Consider the following 25362-nt stretch of genomic DNA (forward strand, 5'->3'; position numbering starts at 1 on the left):
GGCGAAGGGAGCGTGCGGCCGGGAGGGAGGAGCGGGGCCCGGCGCTCCGGGGCCATTTCGCGGCCCTGTCGGTCGCTCGCTCGCTTGCTCGGCCGGCCGGCTTCCTCGGGCTCCGTGCGGGGCAGCCATGGAATGAGCGGCCGCGGGCACCGAGTCGTCGCCTCGCTCCCCCCATCCGCCCCCCCCCGCGGCTCCCCCTGCCTCTCTTCTCCGCCCCCAAGTCGCTACCCCAACACTTGCAGGGAACTTCCAGTGTCTCCCCCCACCCCCTGCCTGCCTACCTCCTCCCCGAGCCGCTTTTTTAGCGCAGGACGCTTCCGTGCGACTACCCTCGCTGAAGGTTTTCTCTCGCTTCCCTCGCCCGACTCTTCCCCCGGGGCCTCGGCGGAGGACCCCCCCCCCCCCCATGGGTGGCCCAAAATGGAGAACGCGCAGCGGCGCAAGATGGAGGCTCCGCGCCTCCGCGTAGCCTTCTATGTGCCTCCCTCTCCTCCGGGGGCCTCTTAAGCAGCCTCGGGGGCAGAGAGCCCCCCAAACTGGAGGTGGGGTGGGGGTGCCATCCGTAGTCGGGAGGGCGCGGGGTGGGGGGAAGGAAAGGCGAGCCCGGGGAGGCCGCGGCCGGGTGTGTGTGTGTTGAGGGGGGGCGGCGGCGGCGGCGGCGGTGGTGGGAGAGCGCGCTGTGGTGGTGCGGGGAAGGAAGCGAGCAAAATGGTGGTGCTGGGAACCCGTGGGGGGAGGGGAGGGCGAGCAGGCTTGTCTGTGTCTATTTGGGCCTCGGACCGAGGGAGGCGAGGGAAAATCTACTCTGCTCACACCCCTCCCTCGTCCCCCCTCCCTCCCTCCTCCCTTCCCCTCCTTCCTTCCCTCCCCTCCCCTCCCTCCCCTCCCTCCCTCCCTCTCTTCCTCCCTTCCTAGAGAGGGAACAACATTCATGTGACGGGCCCCTCGGCTTCTCTCCCCCGCCCCATCATCTCCAGCGCGTGGTGGGGGAACTGCTTGGGCAAAGCGGTTGGCATCGATCTCTCCATCCTTTCCGAGGCCCCGACTTCGGTCAGTTTTCTTAGGGCACCAATTTTCGAGCTAGCCTGGGGTCCGGCGGCGTCGGTCCCCTGCGTGTAGACCTTGCCCCGGAGGGGGGCCCTGCCTGCCTGGCATGGGCGGAGGGGGGGGGAAGGGCGGGAGTGGAAGGCTGTTTGTTGGGGGGTTTTGGCGCCACTTTTGTTTTAGTTTTAGTGCTGCTTTTTCGTTCCCACCCCCACCCGCACTGTCTTTCTCAAGGCACGAACTGAGCTGATCCTTGCCCCAGGTAGGCAGCCTCTGTTTTCCCTCCACACTTTTATTCTTGCTTGAGGGCGACTTTCTCTTTTCTTCTCTCACGTATCCGGAGATCTGTGGACTGCAATTTTAGGAGGAAAAGGGTCGGATGGGCCATGGGAGAGAGAAGGTGTGGGAAACAGCATCAAGTAGTTCCGCAAAACTTTGAGCCCCGTTCCCATTTTCTTCTGGCCTAGAATCGTAAACGTATTGTTGATTTCGGCCTTTTTTTCCCTTTCCCTCCCGCCGCGAGAATGTCTTGTTTTGCCTTTAGTTTTTTTTTTTTCTTTATAAACCGCTGTACTTCGACATTTAGTTTCTGCTCCTCCTCGGTGTTATATGTCATTTTATTTTTAATCCTCAACGGTAATGGGTTATCGTGTGATTTTTTTGTGCTTTGGTGCTCGACTTGAATGTTTAATATTGCATTAGTAGTTTCATCCGGTCGGGGAGACTTTCTCCTCGGTGGCCTAGGATGTTTTTTTATGTTGTTGCCTCCCCCCTCCCTCTCCCTCCTCCTTTCTACTGGATATAGTTTTTAAATTGAGGGTCATGTTTTTTGATTAAATGATTATTTCCAGCTTCTGTGCTATGTCTATCAGAAACTTTTGATCTGTGGGGTTAGGTTTAAGTAAAGGAGACGCTTGTGTTGGTTTGCAATGGTTCCTTAAAATGCGCGGGCCGCCTCCTTCTCGACCCCGGTAAAGCCCCATCTTCCCTTCACACTGGAGTGTAAATTCCGTACCCCCTTTCTCCCACGGACGGCCGTATTTCACAGCAGCCACACCCTGTATATATGTCTCTGTGGATTGGACTCATTATCAGCTTAATTTAGTGACTTAAACCACCATGATGGGACTTGCTTAAGCACGAAGCTTCTTTTCCTGTTCAGTCCTGGTGTTTAGTGTCGAAAGAGGAATAATCGAGGTTTCTTAATGAAAGCTGGTGCGGTCCAAGCTTTGCCTTTTTTTCTGTTGTCTTTTTTCCTACTCCGGGCTGTTGGCGGTGTCAGCACCGCTGCTGGGGGCGGGGGGTGGAGGGGAGAAAGAGTCGGGTTACCGAAGTGCGTCATTCCTGGCTCTAGCAGGGCCTGCTCGGGAGCTTGCTGGTGTTTGTTACTGTCCTCGCAGCACTTTGCTGCCAACCTTCTCTCTCTGCGTATTGGTTAGGAGCAAAAGCAGGAGGCGGTCTCCTAATTCTGTCTGGAGCCCAGTGCGTTGCGTTTAAGGGTATATGTGAACTTATTATGTTTTTTTTTTTTTTTTGATGGCCCTGGAAAGTGGATACGTTTCTGTTAACGACATACAATTCAGGTAGTTTGGTCTTGCTTTCATATATTTCTCAATGAACGGTGGGGGTTAATTTTGAATATTTTAAACCACTTACGTCAAAATGCCTGGTTTTCTTTCTACATTGATATCAATCTATAATTAGGGATCAGAAGGACCAGTTAAGGCATAAGTGTTCAGCGGTTTTTCAAGTGGTTGAATTGTAATTTCATGACACATTATGTTAAATAGTCTGTTTTTTTTCGGTTTTGAGATCAAGTGCTGCATGAATTCTAGCTAATTGCAAATGTTTAAGTTCATTTTCACTTCATATTTCTATTTATCCTTCTAAAATATAATTTAAAATGTACTCATTGGGTCTTCTGGGTGTGATTAAAATTCTTAGAGATGGTCATTTCTGTTTTTAACTGAATTCTGTAATTTTACTATCTAGGGTTTGTGCAGGATGCTTTTATAGTAACATTGCAAGGTTTTTGACCTTTTAACCAGGCTAGTTCGATACTTTTGTTGCCTTGGGGGTTATTCTCAGTGTCCTCACTGAGTACTTGTCTCTTCATTCTCTTTGAAGATAAGGAGAGTGGGAGGCCAGAGAAGAAAGTGGCTGTGAGTTGATTATTGTAGCTAAATGAGTTCAGAAGGGCTCATTGTTAACGTAGTCTACGTTTGTATGTGCTTGGAAATTTTTGGAGTTGAGGAAGAATTTTGAAGAAAAATTTCCAAGATTTTGCATTTTGTGCTGATTTTTTTCTATTTACATATCTAAGTTATTTACACGAAACTTAGGCTTGTGTGGAGGTAATTACATAATGCCTAGCATACTAACTTTCAAAAGAGATTTCAGCAAGCAGCAGAGGGAAAGCAACATAAATTCCTACAAATTAGACTTTAAATGTAACTTAGTCTCAACATGCTCTACTTTTACTTTCCTTTTGATTCTTTTTTTTTTTTTTTTGAAGATAGGAAATTCCATTTGTAGATTTAAAGAATTCTTCTTGGTGTCTGTTTCATTAAGTTGGAGTTGCAGTGAGTCAGTATGAGAGGGATTTACTATTAATAGGAGGGGCTTTGGCAGTTGGAGTAAGCGACAGTGGAAGGGATTGGGGTGCCATAGGGAGCATACCCGGTAGGAAGATTGACATGGCTGAATTCCGTTTCAGTGTTGGTTGTTTAATGACTAGGTAGAGAAGTGGATTGGGAAAGAAATGTACTTATTAGCCATTCCTTCCCACTGTGAAGTAAGTGTGGTATTTATTATAAGGTATCTGAGACTGACAGTCTGGCTAGAGAAGGTTCTTCTTTTGAAACCAATAGGAAATTGAATGTTTACATATAACATGATGTACCCTCCCCAACAGTCTGCTCTTCTAACTACTTAAAAGTTGGTAGGAAAATTATTTCAGTGTTTTCTTTTAAGAACATTTTCAATATTGCCGTCAGCAATAAAGGTGCAATTAAAATTAAGACCCTTGGTTTCCTTTAATTAGGATATTTGCTCCCAAAGTCCAAGGTAAGTAAGTGTCTTGCTTTCTGAAGTTTGGTATTATTCTGTGTCAGGCTTACTTTGTTCTTCTGTTAAATGCATTTTTGAATATCTGTTAAAGTTCTGAAGGGAATCCAAAGCAATGGATATTTTATTTTTTTCTTTTTGGTAAAATTTATGCCTTAATTATTATAGAAAAAATTTCCCCCAGTCTGGGAGCAAACATTTTTTAACTGTTATCATTACTTCATATCATTAGTTTTTATAAGGATGTTAAGAGAAGGCAGATTCCTGGCTTCAAATTTTTATTCCTATGCAAATATTCTTAAGTAGATGGTGAAGATGTGGTATCAGATTTGGTTTCTTGTGGTGAGGCAGTAGCTAAACTACCAAACCAACAAATTATGAGTTTGGGCAGCTTTGAAGTTGACTTTGGATTTTTAAAGTCCAAATGTGAAAACAATTAATGGAATTCAATATTTAGTTTTTTTTTTATCATTTGTATTATGTAAAATTGGGGGTTTGGCCTAGGATTAGGCTCAAATCTCTTTGGGAATACAAGTTCAGAGGTGAAACTATGTCATGGTCATGTGGTGATACTGTGTTCCCCAAAATATTGTGCACCCTAATAAACTTATCTGGTGTCAGAACAGAACAGCCACTAGATACAGAGGCCAGAAAATGGTGGCACACACGCCTTTAATCCTAGCATTCCAGAGCCAGAGATCTGCCTGGATCTCTGAGTTCAAGGCCACACTGGAAACAGCTAGGCATGGTGACACACGCCTTTAATACCAGGAACTGATGGCAGAAAGCAGAAAGGTGTATAATGCGTGAAAAACCAGGAACTAGAGCTGGTTAAGCTTTTAGGCTTCTGAGTAACAGTTCAGCTGAGATTCATTCTGGATGAGGACTGAGAGGCTTCCAGTCTGAGGAAACAGGATCAGCTGAGGAACTGTCGAGGTGAGGAAGCTTTGGCTTGTTCTGCTTCTCTGATCTTCCAGCATTTACCCCAATACCTGGCTCAGGTTTTATATTATTAATAAGACAAGTTAAGATTCATGCTACATGGTCACTTTAGTAATGTTTAATATTCTACATGCTTAACATAATCAACACAGCCCTATGGGAATGTTGTAAACAGTGGGTAGAATTTTTGTTTTGCTTCCAGTTCTTTATGATAGATGCAACACTCCAGTTTTTGATGTTGAAAGATTATTTTTGAACCTAAGGTTTATATTAAATGTACAGTTTGTTGCTTAGAGGAGCACTATTTTGGAGCCTGGCTAATAAATAGCAAAGGAAAGGGGTAGTCCCAATTAGCAATGCACTGTTAATGTAGTTCTAGTTAGCTATTAGTGTATATTGAAATGTGATCGTAGGGGAATAAAAAGAAGCCATAGAATCACACCATTTAGAAACACTTTGCATTTTTCTTTTTAGTTTTCTACATTTAATATTTATGCTCAGGGATTTTCGTGTGTAGTTCCATACTGTGCCTGTATAGTAATTCTTTATGTACTTGTCTGCCACAAATGGTAGATTTTGCATGTTCTGGTGGCAAAGATGAAATAAAATTGTCGGTTTGCTTTTTCAGTCTCCTGAAGTGCATTTTTTGCATTTAATTTAACTAAATACTCTATTTTTCTGCATAAGTAATGTGGTTTTGTGGGCTGGGTTTTGTGTATATGAATTAAAAAATGGTACATCTTTATTAGCTTCTTTGCTGATCAGTTACCAGAAAATTTTCCTCCTGAATAGGGTTATTAATACATGTCTACTGTACTTTGCTACTGATTAGTAGACACCAGGATGCTAGTGTTGCCAGGCATAGTGGCTCACACCTGTAATCCGAGCACTTGGGCGACTGAGGTAGAAGGATTGCTGTAAATTTGAGGCCAATTTGGGAAACATAGTGAGCATCAGAGCAGCCCCTCCCCCTAGCTTTGTAAGATCCTATCTTGAAAGAAGAGAACGTTAGTTAAGAGATTAATCACATCGCTTTGTTCTCCTCTGCAGAGAAGGTGGATCCAGTGGTCTCTTTGCTCGTTTGTTTATTGTCAGACAGAATCCTCTTCTGTAGCCCAGGTAGCCAGTCCTCAGATGTGGGATCCTGCCACTTGAGCCTTTCTAGTGCGGGGAGTTTGGACATTTGCTGCCATGCTTGTGTTATTGTCATTGAAAAGTACAGGATGAGACGTGACAAACTAAAGAGATTTCTGTAACCTCTCAGTAACTTCATGTAAAACTCAAAAATAAAATTCCTTTTAAAAATAAGCTTCAGGTACATTTTCATTGAGTGTTTAAGGCTGGAACGTTGAGCTCTCTTTATACTTTTGTAAGAATAACTTTGTAATAGAGTGAGTGTGATGTGTAATTTTTGAAATCTGAGCTGATCTAAAAAATAATTTCAACGTATTTTGGGTTTCTTTAGGATTATTACTATGTCATTTTATGTGTGTGAGTGTTTTATCTGCATGTACGTATGTGTACTTTACGTGTGCATGGTGCCTGAGACCAGTAGAAGGTGTTGGATCCATTGGCACTGTAGTTACAGAAGGTTGTAAGGTGCCATGTGGGTGCTGGGAATTGAACCTGGGTCCTATACAAGAGCAAGCAGTGCTCTTAACCACTGAACCATCTCTTTAGCCCCTTGGGTTGCCTTTGAGTGTCAGAAACTATGTTTTAATATGAATCCCCTCATGAACTTTGCCATATGTTTCACAGGATATTTTGCAGATGAGGAAGTTGCGGTTCTAGGTGATAGTAAATGACTTTCCCCAAATCACACCCTGATTGATGTGACCTCAAATCCTTTGTGCTTGTTGCTTGTTAAACTCAGGTGTTTCTCTTACCGAGTTTAGGTCTGCAGTCCTCATAGCTTTAATTTTATTTATTAGATCAAGATTTTTTCATATATAATACAAGATAATTCCAGATCTTTGTTCATGGTCAGATGAGTTGCTCTAAGGTAAAAGTTCTATTTTGAGGCCAGTGAGATGGCTGGGTGGGTAAGGACAGCTTGCTCCCAAGGCTGCTGACCTGTGTTCTGTCTCTGCAACCCTCATGGTGGAAGGAGAGAATTGATTTTTGCAAGTTGTTCTCTGAATTTGTACACAGCACCATGGGGTGCCCCATGCGGTCCTCCCCCCAAATAGATAAAGGTAAAAAAAAATTGAGACAGGGTTTCCCTATATAGTTCTGGCTGACCTGGAATTTGTGTGTAGACCAGGTTGGCTTTAAACTTGAGAGGTCTACCTGCCTCTGACTCCCATGTACTGCACCATACCTGTTGGTAAAGGTTTAGCTAAAAAGATTAAAGAGGTTCAGTTTTTTTTTTCCAGACAGAGTTTTTCTGTGTAACAGTCCTGACTGTCCTGGAACTAGCTCTGTAGAGCAGGCTGGCCTTGAACTCACTGATATCTGCCTGCCTCTGCCTCCTGAGTGCTGGGATTAAAGGCGTGTGCCACCACTAACTGGCTTCTATATTTTATTTTAAGCTAATAATAAAGTAGTTGAAATCTGAGTTTTAATATTGCTTGAGTATAATCACCAAAATTCATGGAATGTTGAAGTCTTGATGTGAGCAAAGGTTTCTATTTTCTATGATACATAGAATAGTTACACATTTTAAAAAATTCTTTTGTCATTTATGCTGTGTATGTCTAAGGATAGTTTCTGAGTCATTCAGCTTGTTTAGTGGTTAGATTTTAATTAAAAAATTTAGCCTAGGGGGGCTGGAGAAATGGCTCAGAGCACCCATTGCTCTTGCTGAGGACCTGGGTTCCCAGCACCCACAGGGTGCCTCACAACCATTTTTAACCGGGGATTCCGACATTGTCCTCTGACCTCTGAGGGCAGTGGACACACTTATGGCATACATACAGCCATAACAGTCAGACACATACAATAAATAAACATAAATAAATAAAATGTAAAAACTAGGATACTCTAATAAGACTCTGCTTTTCATAAACGTGAGAATTTTTCTTACCTGAAGAAATTCTAGATGTTGGGTTTAGTGAAGATGAGGCAAAATTAAATATAAAAATATAATATGTACTCTTTGTGCTTGTGTACATGTGTGCGCATGCACTCTTCATGGTCATGAATCAAATTTATGTACTTTATATTGATCATTCCCTTAAACTTCATCTTCAGAAAATGATTTTTTGAGGTGATGAGCAGTCTTCTTTGACTCAGACTCTTCGAGTATTTTCATTCATATTTTCTCTTTGTATTCCATTAAATAGCAACAACTAATGTTCCATGACAGAATTATAATCCAAGGTGCCCATTGCATGCAAAGTATTTGTTTCTCCTATTTATCTGGAAAAAAGATAGGTGCAAGATTTAATATTCCTCAGTTTTCTGAGTTCTGTAGTTAACCTGAAGAACCTTGGTTACAATTGTTACTAGTATATTGAGCCTTGATTGGACTGTAAGCACAGATTTCTTTTCATAGATATTTTCTTGCTAAGAATTGTAATATAGCCTCTTAAAAATTTTTGTGTGATAAATATCAGTAGAGTTGATGATATTGCCATTTCTCTGACAAATTGGTTAGTGGTTGGTGGCACACACCTTTAATCCAAGAATTTGGGAGGCAGAGGCAGGTGGATCTCTGAGTCATGGCCAGCTTAATCTACAGAGCGAGTTCCAGGACAACCAGGGCTGTTAAACAGAGAAACCATGTCTCAAAAAACAAACAAACAAAAAGTTGAATGTGGAAAGTTAAATGCATAATTTTATTTGTGAGAAGGAATAGTGTAGGAACATTTTTATTACATAATTAAAAAATAGTTTCTAAAAAGACATCGATAGTAACTAATAATAACTGAATTCATTATATGCCAGGTACTATTACAGATACTTCACATGTATTACCATACTCAATTTCATAATCCTATGAGGTATTACAACTACATGGTTCATTTTTTTTTTCCTGTCTGTCTGCCTGCCTGCCTTCCTTTCTTTCCTTCCTTCCTTCCTTCCCTCCCTCCTTCCCTCTTTTTTGAGACAAGGTATGTCTAATGTAGCCCTGTAAGTTCTGAACCTCACTATGTAGACTGAGGCCTGGAACTCCGAGATCTGCCTGTCTATGCCTTCCAAGTGTTGGGATTAAAGGTATGTGCTACAATGCCTGACCTATAGGGCAAGGTATTTTATGTAAGTCTACACTAGCCTAGAACTCACTCTTGAATCCAGGCTGGCCTTGAACTGAAGTCATGGTGATCTTCCCTCTTCACCCTGAGTGCTGGAGTTATAGATATGAGTTACCACACCCTGCCAAACTAGGATACTTTTGAGAGTAAGAGAGGGCATTAATCAGAGGGCATTAATCAGACAGCATGCCAGGATAAGAACATCAACTAGGACCATCCCAGAGAAACTGGGATATATGATGACCCTAATTAATAGACCCTTTTCCAGAAGAGGAAACATGAAGGCCTAGTCTAGTAACTTGCCCAATTAGTAATTGATAAGATGGGATTCCAAACCCCTATAGAGGTTTGTATGGGTATGAAAGTGATTTAAATTACTTTAAATTGCTGTAATCAGAGAGTTTGCTAATTTTTATTCTTTGGGGAAAGTTTTTATTGTTACAGGGACAGTAGTAAAAGACGAGATAGCATTTTTTTTTAAAACCCAGGAGAATTTCTAGTACACTGTTTTGAAGTTATTAGACTAGGGTGATTATGTATGTCTTACTTAATGTCAAAAACTTTACCTAAGTAAAACAAGTCAAAAACACCAACATAACAACTGAGTTTATTTTCCTTATGTATTATTCACATTTCCTTTATCATTTTTGTATTAGGAAATATTGATGCTATATTTCATGGAGTCCCTGAGCAGATAGATAAGAGAATAGTAGTGTTTGGGACTAGGGAGAAATGGTATTAAAACCAAAGAAAATGCTCTAGTTTAGAGATTTGCCTGAAGTTCAGCGATCCTGGATCATTAATTTGAGAGTTAGGACTTGCAGACAGGCGTGTGTCACTTCAGAAATGAAATAGCTCTCTTTGGGATGGGGATGCATGATGCTCAGGGGCAGAGCTGCTGCTGCTGTTAGGATTTCGAAGGCATTCTGTAGATGTATCCAACCTTCTTATTAAATAAGAAACACAGAACCAATGCAAAGAAGAAAGCCAAGAGGTCAGAGCTAAGAGCTAAAACCTTACCCTTCCTCCTGCGGTGGTCCTACCTCTCCGAACCAGAGCTATCCCTGTGTTAAAGTCTTTATATAGAGTTCCTGTCCTGCCTTCTCATTGGTTGTAAACCCAACCACATGACCGCCTCCTCACAGCCTGTCTGTATAGGCCTCCAGGTTTTCCATGATTGGTATTGAGATTAAAGGCATGTGTATCCAATAATGGCTGTATCCCTGAACACACAGAGACTTACCCAGCTCTGCCTACCAAGTGCTGGAATTACAAGCTTACGCTACCACTGCCCTGCTTTCCTATGGCTTGCTAATAGCTCTGACCCCCGGGCAACTTTATTTATTAACATACAAATAACATTTTAATACAAATAAAATATCACCATAGCATTCAACACCCAGTCCTCTAGCTCCCCCCCCCAACCCCACCACTCCTTACTTTTGTGATAGTTTTTTACATTTATTTTGTATTTCTGGACTGTTTGTGTATGTGTCAAATTACCAAATGTGAATTCAAATGTAGAGAACTGGTTTGGGTGTAGTTGTGGAAAAGGCATATTTTTTGCTGAGTGTAGGTGAGTGGTAGAGATTTGATCTTTCTGCTTAAAAGTTTTTTTTTTAATTTTTTTTTCTGAGACAGGGTCTCAGTATGTAGACTAGGCTGACCTTGAACGCAGAGATCCCCCGTCTCTGCCTCCCAAGTGCTGAGATTAAAGGTACCACCACTGCCTGGCTTAATTTTTTTTTTTTTTTTAGACATAAGAGCTCTGATCTTTTTTTTCCTCCTTCCTTTCTTTCTGTTTGTCTGTCTTTTGAGATAGGGTTTCTTTGCATAGTCCTGGCTGTCCTGGGACTTGCTCTGTATACCAGGTTGACCTCAACTCAGGTTGACCTCAACTCAGACATCTACTTGCCTCTGCCTCCCCTTCTCCAAACGCAAGGATTGAAGGCGTATGGCATTACCGCTCCTTGAGATCGGATCTTAGAGGCATTCCAATTTTGTTTGCATAGTTGGATGTTTAATATTTCATTGACTGTTCTCTTTGTTTGTGGCAGTCACTATCTTACCAATAAGATTGAGTTACCATTAAGTAGTTGTGTACTAATTTGTTTAGTTTGTTAGAATTGTACAAGAAAACAGCTGGAAGGAAGATGACATTTCTGATCAGATAAGGAATTTGTTGACTGCGTTGTGACGTGGGGGCAAAAGTTCATTTGGGGAAGGGGATTGCTGTGGGATGTTCTGTATGGCAAATGTGTTGCTGATTAGTCAATAAATAAAACACTGATTGGCCATTGGCCAGGCAGGAAGTGTAGGCGGGACAGGGAGGAGAATAGAGCTGGGAAGTGGAAGGCTGAGTCAGAGAGACCCTGCCAGCCGCCACGATGACAAACAGCATGTGAAGATACCGGTAAGCCACGAACCATGTGGCAAGGTATAGATTTATAGAAATGGATTAATTTAAGCTGTAAGAACAGTTAGCAAGAAGCCTGCCACGGCCATACAGTTTGAAACCAATACAAGTCTCTGTGTTTACTTGGTCGGGTCTGAGTGGCTGTGGGACTGGTGGGTGAGAGAGATTTGTCCTGACTGTGGGCCAGGCAGGAAAACTCTAGCTACAGGGGATATCTTTTTTTTTGTTTTTTTTGTTTTTTTGAGACAGGGTTTCTCTGTGTAGCTTTGGTGCTGTCCTGGAACTCACTCTGTAGCCCAGGCTGGCCTGGAACTCAGAGATCCACCTGGCTCTGCCTCCTAAGTGCTGGGATTAAGGGCGTGTGCCACCATCGCCCCAGGGAGGGGATTTTTGTGGTACTATGGATTGACTCTAGAGCCTCACACTATATAAGCTAGACAAGTACTTTACTGTTGATTGAGATCCCTAGCTCTTCATTGTGTTTTGACGTAGGCTCTTGAGTTGTCCAGGCTAGCCTTGAATTCACTAATTGCTCATGTTGGCCTCCAAGTTGGAATCTTCCTACTTTGGCATCCTGAGGAAAGGAGCTTGGGGACATTTATTATATGAAGTTAATACAATTTTTTTTCACTTTTTCTGGAGCTGAGGATCGAACCCAGGGCCTTGTGCTTGCTAGGCAAGCGCTCTACCACTGAGCTAAATCCCCAACCCCTAATACAATTGTTTTAACCTTAGTGGCAATTATAAAGTTGGAGTTCAAAGATGAGGTGGAGGTTCATGAACATTCCGAAATGATGTACAGGATTTTTTTGTTTGTTTGTTTTTTGAGACAGGGTTTTTCTGTGTAGTCTTGGCTGTCCTGGAACTAGCTCTGTAGACCAGACCAGCCTCAAACTCACAGAGATCCGCCTGCCTCTTCCTTGAGTACTGGGATTAAAGGTGTGTACCACCAAGTCCAGCTCAAGATACATATTTAAGGTATCTAAAATAATACAGCAAAAATGTATTTTAGCTTTTAGAGCTTGGGTGTAGCCAACTGACAGTGGTGCACCCCTTTAATCCCAGGACTCAGGAGGCAGATTCAGGTGGATCTCTGAGTTCAAGGCCAGCCTTGTCTACAGATTGAGTTCCAGAATAGCCAGGGCTGTTACACAGAGAAACCCTGTCTCTGTCAAAACAAAACCAGAACCAAACAAACAAAAGCTTGGGTGTATGTATAGGACAGAGGTTCACTAGTACTGGGACACAATGTCCAATTTTTTTTGTGATGTTGGAGATTGAATCCAGGGTCTCATGCATACAACACAAGATGTAATGTGTGAATTTCATCAGGTTCTCAAGAATTTGTTATTAAATTGGTGGCGATTTATCCTATTTCCTTAATATTATTAGTTGGACTTTTATCACAATAAAATGTATAAAAATTGTTATTTATTTGAGACAAAGTTTCACTATGTATCCCTGGTTGGCCTGGAACTTGCTACATAGAGCTCAGAGATTCATCTTTGTCTCCTTAGTACTGGGATTGAAGGTGTGTGCCACTATGCCTGACAAAAGTTCTTTAAAAAATTGTCCTGTACTATAGTTGCTCTTTAGGTCTTTTTCTTTTAAAGATTATATGGTTACCTAACCCCTTTGGGCCTCAATTTTGTGATCCTTCTGAGTCTCCCAAGTGCCAATATTAGAATGTGTTGCCATTCCTTGCTTTTCTCTTGTTTTGTGGTACCTGAGATAGAACTAAGGGCCTTGTTTGTGTTAGGCCACCACTCTGCCACAGAGCTAACCTTTACCCCGTCATCAGTACAGTTTTGGTAGAGTATCCTTAATTTGAACTATTGACAGTTAATAACTGTCATTAAAAAAATACAGTAACAGAGGATGCTAATGTTACCTTGGAATTCTCATCTTTGGTGGTTAATAAACGGAGTTAATAGATTCCATGATTGTTCCTTATAGCATTTACCATTATCCCAAAGCTTGAGGCCTTCCAATTGGTGGTATGTTTCTGGGTAAAAGCAATATGCAATGAAAATTTTGTGAGTGGGGTTCAATGACTTGGGCCTGTATTTGGGAGGCTGAGGAAAGAGGATTTGGGGAGTCTAGAAGTTTGAGGCTAGTTTGGACAACAGACAGAGCACCACTATTTATTTTCAAGACAGGGTTCTCTGTGTAACTGCGCTGACTGTTCTGGAACTTACTTTGTAGACCAGACTGGCCTCAAACTCAGAGATCCCCTACCTCTGCCTCTCGAGTGCTGGGATTAAAGATGTGAGCCACCACCGCCTGGATTAATTTTTTTTTTAAAAGATAGGGCATCACTGCAGACCAGGCTAGCATGGAATTCACAGAGAGAGCTACTTGCCTCAGCCTTCTGAGTGCCAGGATTAAGGACATGTGCCACCACACTTGGCTTTATGTTGGGTTCTTACTGTGTGGTTTTAAAATGGAAATTTAATACATGCTTGTTTTGTTTCTTCTTTTCCAAGTTCTGGGAATTGAACATGGGGCTTCATGTGCACTAGACCATTAAATGTTCTACCAAATTATATCCCCGCCCCTGCTCAACTCTTATATTCATTTCCTTTTGTTTTTGTAAAAAATTATTATGATTTTATTTATTTTTATATTCATTTCATTTTGTTTTTGTAAAAAATTATTATGATTTCATTTATTTTTTGGGGGGGGGTGTTGAGATAGGATTTTTTGTGTAGCCCTGAATGTCCTGGAGTTTGCTTTGTAGACCTAGCTGGCCTCGAACTCAGAGATCCTCCTGCCTCTGTCTCCTGAGTGCTGGGATTAAAGGTGTGGGCCACCACCGCCTGACCTGTTTTTGTAAAAAATTCTTATTGAGGATTGGAGAAATGTTTCGGTGCTTAAGAACACTGGTCTGTCTTTCAGGTTTCTGTTCCCAGCACCAACATGGTGGCTCATAACCATCTTTAACTCCAGTTCCAGGTGATCCAATACCCTCTTCTCACCTCAATGGGCACCAGGCACATGCTGCATATTTATGTATGTAGGCAAAGCATTCATATACATAAAATAAGTAAATATATGAGTGTTTTGCCTAGATGTATGTCTGTGCACCATGTACATGATTGGTGCCCATGGAGGCCAGAGAAGAACGTTGGATCCTCTGGAACTCTAGTTACAGCTGGTTGTGAGCTACCACGTGGTCTGGGAGTTGAACTTGGGTCCTCTGAAAGAGCAGTCAGTGTTCTCTCCAGCCTCTTGTTCTGTTTCTGAGACATGGTCTCAGTAGCTCAGGCTTGCATTGAAATTGCTCTGTAGCTGCTTCCCTAGTACTCCTGTGTCTACCTTACAAGTGCTGGGATTACAGGCACGTACCACCTGGCTTGTTAAAGTTAGATGAATGATGTTTTTAAAAATAGTTTTGAACCATTATTAGGGATTGAACCTACTGCCTAGCACTTTCTAGGCAAGTACTTTACTATTGAGAAAAGCCCTCAGTCCTTTCTTCCCCCCGCTGAGACAGGGTTTCTTTGTGTAGCCCTGGCTGTCCTGGAACTAGTGCTGTAGCCCAGGCTGGCATCGAACTCACAGAGATCCGCCTACCTCTGCCTCCTGAATGCTGGGATTAAAGGGGTGTGCCACCACTACCTGGCTAGTCATTTTGTATTTTAATTTTTTTTTCCCAGAGCTGAGGACCGAACCCAGGGCCATGCGCTTGCTAGGCAAGCTCTCTACCACTGAGCTAAATCGCCAACCCTGTATTTTAATTTTTAACTTTGGTTTCTTATAATGTTAGCTTGAAATTTTTAGTAGAGTATATAATACTAGACTTGCTTTCAATACTTTATACATACATGTATATGATAATTTCCAAGAATTATTATTTTGTGTATATAGGTGTTTTGCTTGCATGTATGTATGTGTATCACTTGGTGCCTTGTGCCTCAAGGCCAGAAGAGAGTATCAGTTCCCATGTAACTGAAGTTACAGAATGTTGAGTCACCATTTTGCTGGGAATCTGTGTCCTCTGGAAGAGCAGCAAGTGCTCTTAACAGCTGAGCCATCTTTCTAGCCCTTTAGATCCTTTCATTTTAGAATAGGAATGTATTATATCTCCCTTTCTTCGATTTCTAAACCCCCTCATTTTTTAAAGCAGAGAAATTTTCACTTACCAGTATGTCTCCTGCTTTGTAGCTGATTTTCAAACTATGGCAGTTAGATTGTTGCTACAAAGAACCCATTTAATATTCCCTTATTTAAACAATGTTTTGTGTCCTAAAGAAGTAGTATTAGATAGTGAGGAACATTCATCGTTGAGAATTTCCATTCTATGGTACAGGAGAGAAAACATAGGAAATATTAGCAAAGCTATAATATTTTTCCACTGGGATATGTTCCTTCCTGCTTCCACCACTCATTCAGGCCAAAAGACATTCCTTTACCCCTGGCAGGAAAACTGAGGAAGTAGTGATGTAGCCGTGGCTCGTGGAGAAGTAGAAATATGCACTTATGTTTTTGAAAAGCAAACTTGTCAGTGACATGGATTTTTCCCACTGGAGAATATGTACTTTCTTGAATTTAGATTATCAATGCATAAAGTACTTCGATTCATGAAAAATATTTAGGAAATTTGGGTATTCTAAATGTCCTTGAAAAATTGCAGAGAAATGATTGAGATAAGGTGGATTTTATTAGGAAAGTTCCAAATCCTTTGAAGTTAGACTGAGGCAATTAACGAAGTGCTATAGACAAAATGCAAATCTAATGAGGTGATTGTGTGTTGGTAAATATGGCATGTATAAGTGTTCAATGTTGGTGAATATCCAAGTTTATTTCTTACAACTAGATTGTTGCCCTTGCTAGTTTAGGAGCTATGTTTTTTTTTTTTAAATCTGATTTCAAATACTCGTTTCATTCTACAGGGTGTATTATACAGATTCTCATATGGTAACTGAATTAAAACCTTAGATCTTCTACAAATGTAGTCCTCAGTTTTTGTTGTTCATATCCAATAGCTGTATATTGTAAGAGACATAGTCAATTATCAGTTTCCTCTAAACTGGCTTTGCATTAATGATAATTTTATTCTGACAAGATATCATTTGCAGCATTATCTTAGTACATAGGAGTATATAGTAGGCTCCCTAACATTTGAGTTTTGGCTTCTTACACTAGCTTGTGAAATAGTTGATAGTTTTTCACTTAAATTCAGAATGGTTAACATGATTTGCCTAAGATCACTCAGCTAATAAGTGCTTACTTTTGAATCCAATTCTGCCTGATTTCAGAACATTTCTTCCCATGGTGATACACTGCCTCCCAGTGGGATGATTTATAGATTTCACAGTGATGCCTTCTTTGGGGAAAGATAATAAAAAGGCGACAAGGATCCGAAATAGAGGAGGGTTAAATACCTCTAAGTAGTTAGACAACTTAGGAGGCTTAGGAAGGAGAAAGGCTTATTTTCTCCTGAGACCTGGTGAGGATAAATTACTCTCTGTCTGAAACTGTACATGTATTATATTTTTCATGAAGATGACTGGCATGTAAATAAGAGTTGAGAATAGAAGAGATGGTAAAATTTATGTTTTAGTCCTCAGTAAAATAATAGTTGAATTCATTTTAGTCACTAACGTTTTTTATAACATAAACTGAAACAAAGGATTGTTGCCATATGTGGCTGCAAAGGTAATATTCTCACTAAAGGAAAAATATTTCTTTGGCTTACATGCAAAGTAGTCGGTTTCATCATGACATCTTCATACATGTGTCATCATACTCCATTCTCCTTTTTTCCCTCTGCTATTACTTTCCCCAGTACTTCATGTCCTGACTCAGACTGGTTCCTTGAAGGACAATAATTCTGGAATAATCTGTTTAGGTAAGTTGATCTAAATCAGGCAACATGAAGATACCAGGTTTGGTTTTGGTTTTTCATTTCCCCTTAGCCTATCTGCTTCTCCCTTACTGCTTCTTCTACCCTCTGTCTCAGAACCCAAGGCTTTGAGCATCCTGGACAGGCACTCCCCCCTGCCCCCAGCCCCAACCTCTCTTCACTGTCGTCATCCAGAATTTTTTACATTTTCTAAAGTCTTCAAGGATTTTGATGGTGCTTTCCCTATTCTATTTTTATGCCATTAGCACCAGATAACCCTGTATGTTAGCAACTGAAAGTAGGGGACATGTAATCTTTCCAACTACCCTCTGATGTAGGTAGTGTTACTATTTCCTATTTACTAGTGACAAAATCAGGTACAGGGCTTAAGCTTGTCCAAGGGCACACACCTGTGAAGCCAACAGATATGACTGCAATGTCCATGTTCTTTACACTATCATACTGCTGATAAGTGGATATTCATGTGAATACTTTTTCTGGCAGTATATTTTAAATCACATGTTAATTATGAAGTGTGTTTGGACATCCTTAAAGGAATTGTCTTCTTTATATGTGGATGGGATTTATTTAGCTTGCCTTGGAGGTTATTATAACAGTGAGGTAAGAATCATTGACCTGAGTGTTTCCTTTGTGACAGATAATATGCTGAGGGGTTTGTTGGCATGATAAGCCCTAAGATTATGAATATTAATCTCATTTATCCAGTATATTCCTTGTATCAGATGTTACTTTGTTATATGATAGAGTAATATATCCATCTTATAGTTAAGAAAATGGAGCTAAGCTGGGCAGTGGTGGAGCATGCCTTTAATCCCAGCACTCGGGAGGCAGAGCCAGGCAAATTTCTGTGAGTTCGAGGCTGGTCTACAAAGTGAGTTCCAGGAAAGGCACAAAGCTACACAGAAACCCTGTCTCGAAAAACCAAAAAAAAAAAAAAAAAAAAAAAAAAAAAAAAAAAAAGAAAAGAAAGAAAGAAAAAAAAGAAAGAAAAGAAAATGGAGCTAAAGAAATTAAGTAATAGGGCTGAAGAGATGGCTCAATGGTAGGAGCACTTGTCTGTCTTACAGAAGATCTGGATTCAGGTCCCAGTATCCTCATGGTAGCTCATAACCATCCCTAAACTCTAGTTCCAGGGTATCCAATGCCCTTTTCTGAACTTAGGAGAGCCATAGAAGAGTTATAGCATAAAAAATAATGTCCCTTGCTTCTAGCCTTCCATTTTCTCCTTTCTGTAGCTCTTATTAATATCAAACATACATTTACATGGGTTGTCTGTTTTCTCACATTAATGCTAAGCTCAGTGAGATCAAAGTTTTTTGTCAGTCTTGTTTGTTGCCTTAACTCTAACACCTAGAACTGTGCTTTGGACAAAGTAAGTCTTCAGTATTTGTTGAATGAATGCTTACTTCATGCAGTATCCTGAGATGCACAGGCTATTTTCAAGCTGATCTTGAAGTAAGTTAACTGAGTCTTTAATAGGCAGATACTTGAGCCTCTTGAGATAGAGGTGGGAAGACAGTTAAATCTTAATACTTTTCCTGTTCTCATGAATTGCCTGGAGTTCCAGGAGGAGGATTTGGCCTCTGCTCAGTTTCTGGGCTCCGTGGAGCCTTTTCCTCTTAGTACAGGTGTGCCTTCAAGCTGCTTTTTCTGTACCATCATAACTTTAATTCATTCTTTGCATAATCATAATGTATTTGTGATGTGCCTAGAATGGAGCTAAATGTGTAACAAGTAGGATTGGCTTTAAATAGCATATCTTAGTAGAAAATAACAATATATAGACATAGATTCCTAGATAATGTATACATTATAGAAATAGAATATGCTGAAGTTAAAAAATGTGTTCTGTAACTGGTGTTTTCTCCAGTCCCACCTGGGCCTGCAGTCACTCAGACCCAGATAAACACGCAGAGGCTTATATTAATTAAAACTGTATGACCTATTGGCTCAGGCTTCTTGCTAGCTAGATCTTACATCTTAAATTAACCCATTTCTATAAATCTATACCTTGCCACATGGCTCGTGGCTTACCAGTATCTTTACATCTTGCTTCTCATGGCAGTGGCTGCCACCAGAGGGGAAGAGAGATGGCTCAGTGGTTAAGAGCACTGACTGATGTTCCAGAGGACCCAGGTTCAATTCCTAGGCCGTCCGGTGTCTAATCATGCCAGGATTAAAAAAAAAAAAAAAAAAAGGACCCATGTGACCCCTCTCCCTTTTCTTTAAAAACCAGTTAGTGTTCATTAATATTTTGGTAGCACAGTATGCTGATGTCTTTTAAGGTTTTTTTTTTGGGGGGGGGGGCGGGGTTTGAGACAAGGTTTCTCTGCCTTGGATATCCTGGAACTCACTCTGTAGACTAGGCTGGCCCTGAACTCAGATATCCGCCTGCCTCTGCCTCCCGATTGCTGGGATTAAAGGTGTGCGCCACTATTGCCTGGCTTGTCTTTAAAGATGGTATCTCACTATGTAACCGGCTTGGCCTCTTGAGCCCACAGAGATCTGCATGCCTTTGTTGATATACCCATCTTGTTTGTGTTCATGCATCTCAAAACATTTTTGTTATAATTTTTAATTTTTGTAGTTGGTATAGGTTAGTAATATTACTGCACTCTGACATCTCAATGTTTACATTTTGGAGAAAAAAATGTTACATACATCAATCCTAAACTGATAGCATGTGGCAGAATTTCAGTACACATAATAGCAGGAGATACGTATTGGGGGATTCACTAGCCATAGAGTACATTGTCTAATAGAGGAGAGAACTTAAAGAGCAGAGGACCAGGGGTATAAACTTTATAACCGGGCAGAAGAAAGTGAGAAAGTCTAGGATTAATGTAACATACAATCCATAAGCATCTCAGATTTGAATGGAATCCAGATGGCATGTTCTTCCATCTGGGAGATGCTTTTAAAATGTATACAGTATAGACTCTGCTTCAAATTATGTCAAGTTAAAATTACCTTTAAAGTTGATATAATTAACAGTTACCCTTATATAGATTGTTTTCTTCGTGGCGCCTAATGGGAGTTGGGTTCTTCTCCCACACTGAGTCCCATGTTACTGCTAAGAATTAAGTTTAAACGTGGTCAGGGATAGGAAGGGAGTGTGTATCTGATTTAATGTATTCTAAATGTCAAGTGGAATTTTGTTGGAATTACCTTGTGTGAAACATTTCTATTAGTGTGTATAGTCCAAGAATTGATTGTACTTAAAAATACACGAGTAGTAGTAGGATAATGTAATGTTGTAATGTTGTAATTTGATATCTTCAGATTAGCTCTCACAAATATGATTGAACTTTCTGGAGTCTGTTTTGAAAATAAATGAAAGCCAGTTTTCTTTTTTCCCTTTGTAATTCCATGTGAAATAAGTGTATCGAGAACCACATTAATTTTTTGAGAAGAGCTTCCTAGGGTTGAATTAAAGCTAGAGATGAGTGTCTTAGGAAATTTTATTTTTCTGGGGGCTAGAGAGATGGCTGTGAGCCCTTGCTGCTCTTGGAGAGCATCTTAATTCAGTTCCCAGCACCCATATCAGGAAGAATGTCTCACAACTACATGTAACTCCAGCTCCAAGAAATCACTCATCCTCTTCTGGACTCAGAGGGCACTCACCACACTCACTGTACTTACTCTACATAAATATATATATATATATATGCATAATAAAAATTATTTTTCTGAAGAAATTATTATCAGTGTGAAAAGACATTCATAATTCTTCATTCCAATTTTAATAACTTTGTTAAAATATATGTAAAATTGCTAGGGATGTAGCTTAGTGGTAGAACACTTGCCTAGAATCACCATAAGCCATTTATACTTTCTAACTGTGTGTGTGTGTGTACATACATACATGTACGTGCACACACCCTTTACCCACTGAGCCATCTTACTGGCTTGTTTCAGCCACTTTAAATGTGCAGTTCAGTACCATTTAGTACATTCATATTTTTTTTTTTTTTTTTTTTTTTTTTTTTTTTTTTTGGTTTTTCGAGACAGGGTTTCTCTGTGTAGCTTTGCGCCTTTCCTGGAACTCACTTGGTAGCCCAGGCTGGCCTCGAACTCACTTAGATCCGCCTGGCTCTGCCTCCCGAGTGCTGGGATTAAAGGCGTGCGCCACCACCGCCCGGCTACATTCATATTCTTACATAAACTTTACTACTGTCTATCTCCAGAACTTTTTCAGTATCCCATCATAAAACTGTATCTAGCAAGGAGTGATGGTGTATACCTAAAATTCCAGAATTGGGGGGCGGGGGCTGGGCCAGTAGTATAATGACTTTGTGAGACCAGCCAGCCAGCCTGTCTCAAACATGAATCCAGAGCTGGAGAGATGGCACAGCACTTGATCACTTGTTGCTCTTGCAGAGGATCCAAGTTTGGTTCCTAGTATTCACATGATGATGCACAAACATCTGTAACTCCAGTTGCAGGGGGTCTGTTGCCCCTTTCTCACTTCCTTGGGCACCAGGCATGCATGTGGTGCACAAACATGCAGACCAAACACTTAAATTGAAAACCCAAACCTTAATACTGTGTTTATTAAGCAATAGTTAACTTCCTACTCACTCTCTTACCAGCTGTTCCCCTTCTGTTTTTGTATTTAACTGTTAGGTACTTCTTATTACTGAAGTCATTCAGTATTTGTCAACTTGTGTGACTATGCCACTTAATGTCTTAAGTTCATTTGTGATGTAGCATGCATACGAATTTCCTTGTTTTAAGGTTGAGTGATACTCCATTGTATGTCTATACCATAATTTGTTTACTCATTCATCAGTTGATTGATGATTGGATTACTTTAGTCTTTTGGATATGTGAACAATACTTATATGGACATTGGTGTATAAATAATCTGTTATATTTCCTGTTTTCATATCCCTTCCTCTGTGTGTGTGTGTGTGTGTGTGTGTGTGTGTGTGTGTGTGTGTGTGTGTGGGTGTGTGTGTGCGCGCGCGCGCGTGCATGCGTGTGACTGGGGCTCAAACCCAGAGTCTAGAGTGTGCTAGGCTAATCCACCTACCAAATGAGCTTTATTTCCGGTCCTTTATTCCCACCCCTGCTTTTATTTCTTTTGTGTTTATTTCCAGAAATGTAATTGCTCAACAAATAGTTGATTAGATAGTGAGAGACACTACAGTAAGCCCAGAGGATTTAGCATGGACAAGGGCCTGGTTCCTGCCCGTGTGGAATGTACATTGTAGTAGGTGGAAAGATGCTAATTAAGTAGTGACTACTAAGTGTTACAAGGAGAAATGAGTATTATTATGTGCATGTTCAAATGCTTTTCAGTATTCCAATAATTGCCTACAGTTTGGAAGTTTGCAAATTCCTTCCGCCTTTCTTCCCTCTATATTTAAACTTTTACTGCATCCAGAGTTTCCATTTTAAAAATTTTCAGTATCGAGAATTGAACATGGTAGGCAAGTGCCCTACTACTGAACTATATCCCCACTCTTTCCATGTATTTCCTAGTGATTTCTTGTATGCTTAGAAGTGAAATTACACTATAAATCAGCTTGAACACTTTTTTTTTAGAGGCAGAGTCTGTCTGGGTTGCTCTAGCTGTCCTGGAATTTACTACGTAGACCAGGCTGGCCTTAAATTCACAGAGATCCACCTGCCTCTGCCTCCTGAGTGCTGGGATTAAAGGCGTGTGCCACCACTGCCTAGTTTTGAATATTTTTAAAGCTCTTGATAATCCAAACTGGGTTTTGTAATAGGTTTTCACCCATTTTGCCTTGCTACCCAGTGCTTGTAACCACATTATTCCTGCTTTGGATATGGTTTTCCCCCACTTCAAACAAAACATAGGGATGCTCATTTTAAAACATTTATTATTATTATTATTAAATATTTTATTTTGAATTGCATGTATGTGTGTGCATCTGGGTATTTTTGTTAGTAAATTGCACCAAAAAATTGTTAGTAAATTGATGGCTGAAACTGCAAGGAGACAGTTCAGCCCTGGAGGGTGAGGTATCCTGGACACCTCTAGCTGCTCAGAACAACAGCTCTACCCTGAAGGTGTCCCAGACACCTGGAGCTGTGTACCACAGCTGTGATGGCTGAAATTGCAAGGAGATGACAGTTCAGCCCCGGAGGGTGAGGTATCCTGGACACCTGGAGCTGTGTAGCATAGCTGTAGGCTGAAATTACAAGGAGACAGTTCAGCCCTGGAGGGCGATTTTTCTGACTTCTTGGGAGAGTCAAGCCTGGAACTGCTTCAGCAGGGAAGGGTATCCTGACTCTGGGAAAGTCAAGGTATACCTGGTGTGATGGGGGATGGCCTCCCCGCAGGATATAGCAATCCTGCTCCTCTCCTGGAGAGCCTCTACAGCTGAGCTTTGCTCAGCCCCCACTTAAGGGGGCTTCCTAGCAGAGCTCTGCTTCTCCGGCCTAAGATATTGCTTCTTTTGCTTCACTCTGTGAAAGGGGAAACCCCTACAGAAATGTAGCAATCTCCTCCAGCTCCGGAGAAAAGTGTTACTTATAGTTCTCTCTGTCCACTGAGGGATGTCTGAGCAAAGATCTTCTGTTCAGCTCCTGCTTGCCCTGCCCTTTCAGCTCTGTCTCTTGTTTTGTCCACTGGGGGACATCTCAGCAAGGATCTTCTCTACGCCAGTGAATGAAGATCTTCACACCCAAAAAACTCTTAAGGAAGAGGTTTATTTGGGAAGGAGGAGTCCAGGAGAGTAGCTGCCCCTACCAGGGTGGAGAGAACAGCCTTCCTTTCTAAACTGATTAGGCAGGGCGGTTTTTTATAGGAGGGGTGGAGTCAACCCCGGGCCCAGGGTTCTACTATCTGTGATTGGTTGGTTTCACAAGTCAGTTGGCCAGGGGCAGAGATGGCTCTGATCTGACTGAGCCAAACTGTTTCTCTTTCTGCCCTGATCTGAGCCATCTTTCCCTAGTTCTGGGCTCAAGGGTCAGAGTGGGTTTTTTTAGCCAGCCCCTTTCCCCTATAATTTTTTTTTTTTTTTTTTTTTTTTTTTTTTTTTTTGGTTTTTTGAGACAGGGTTTCTCTGTGTAGCTTTGCGCCTTTTCCTGGAACTCGCTTTGGAGACCAGGCTGGCCTCGAACTGAGTGCAGGTGTCTGCAGAGGCCAGAAGCCTCAGATCCTCCTGTAGCTTGGAGTTACAGGGGGTTTTCATCCATCTGATGTGGGTGCTGGGAACCAAATTTGAATCCTCTTCAAGAGTCGTATATATTCTTAATTGCTGAGCCGTCTCTCCAGCCCTATTTCTATTATTTGAAACTGTGTGTCTTGTGTGAGTGGGTTTCTGCATGGGTTTGTGCACATGAGTGCAGCTAACTGCAGAGGCTAGAAGCATGGGGTCTCTCTGGAGCTGGAGTTAACAGGCTGTTGTGAGCCTGCCTGATGTTGGTGCTGGGAACCAAACATTCTCTCGGTTCCAGGTGAGGCGCCTTCCGGGGGGCCGGTCCCGTCGCCCCTGCCGTCACTGGCCCTCGTTCCGCCGTGTCGTTCCCCCTCCCCGCCCTCCGTCGGTTCTCCCCTGCCGGCTGACCCGGCCGTGCTGCCGGACCCCCTTTGGGGGGCGGCCAGGCACGCACGGGCCCGGAGGTCCCCTGCAAGAGCAGTACCATACTCTTTAACAGTTGAGCCATCTCTTTAGCCCCTGGGTTTGTTATTTGTAAACAGTGTTTGTTAGTGTACCTCAACGTTGCTTGTATTTCTTTACTAGCTAGAATGATCATTTCCTGTTTTTCAGCAGAATATTTTGAATGTGACTGACAACACTTCAGTCTTACCTGAGGGCCTTTTAATTATGAGTAAATAGTAGTTTTCTGGTTAA

At 41.5% G+C, this 25362-nt stretch overlaps 1 protein-coding gene across 5 annotated transcripts in view; it reads left to right on the forward strand.

Moving 5' to 3' along the window:
• Positions 1 to 25362, forward strand: part of Stag2 (stromal antigen 2) — a 140549-nt gene that overhangs the window by 349 nt on the left and 114838 nt on the right. For 2 of the 5 annotated variants that reach the window (XM_052738624.1, XM_052738663.1), the window contains exons 1-2: positions 418 to 542; positions 916 to 1050. The exons of 1 other annotated variant lie outside the window; for it this stretch is intronic. The gene's annotated coding sequence lies outside the window, so the exon portion shown is untranslated. Of the gene's footprint in view, positions 1 to 417; positions 543 to 915; positions 1051 to 2604; positions 2628 to 25362 lie in introns of those variants that run through there. 2 more of the 5 variants (XM_052738643.1, XM_052738652.1) reach the window with 2 other exon arrangements.

This window comes from Peromyscus californicus, unplaced genomic scaffold (assembly GCF_007827085.1).
Source record: "Peromyscus californicus insignis strain IS unplaced genomic scaffold, ASM782708v3 Scaffold_10__1_contigs__length_136768540, whole genome shotgun sequence".
In the NCBI taxonomy this organism is placed as follows: domain Eukaryota; kingdom Metazoa; phylum Chordata; class Mammalia; order Rodentia; family Cricetidae; genus Peromyscus; species Peromyscus californicus.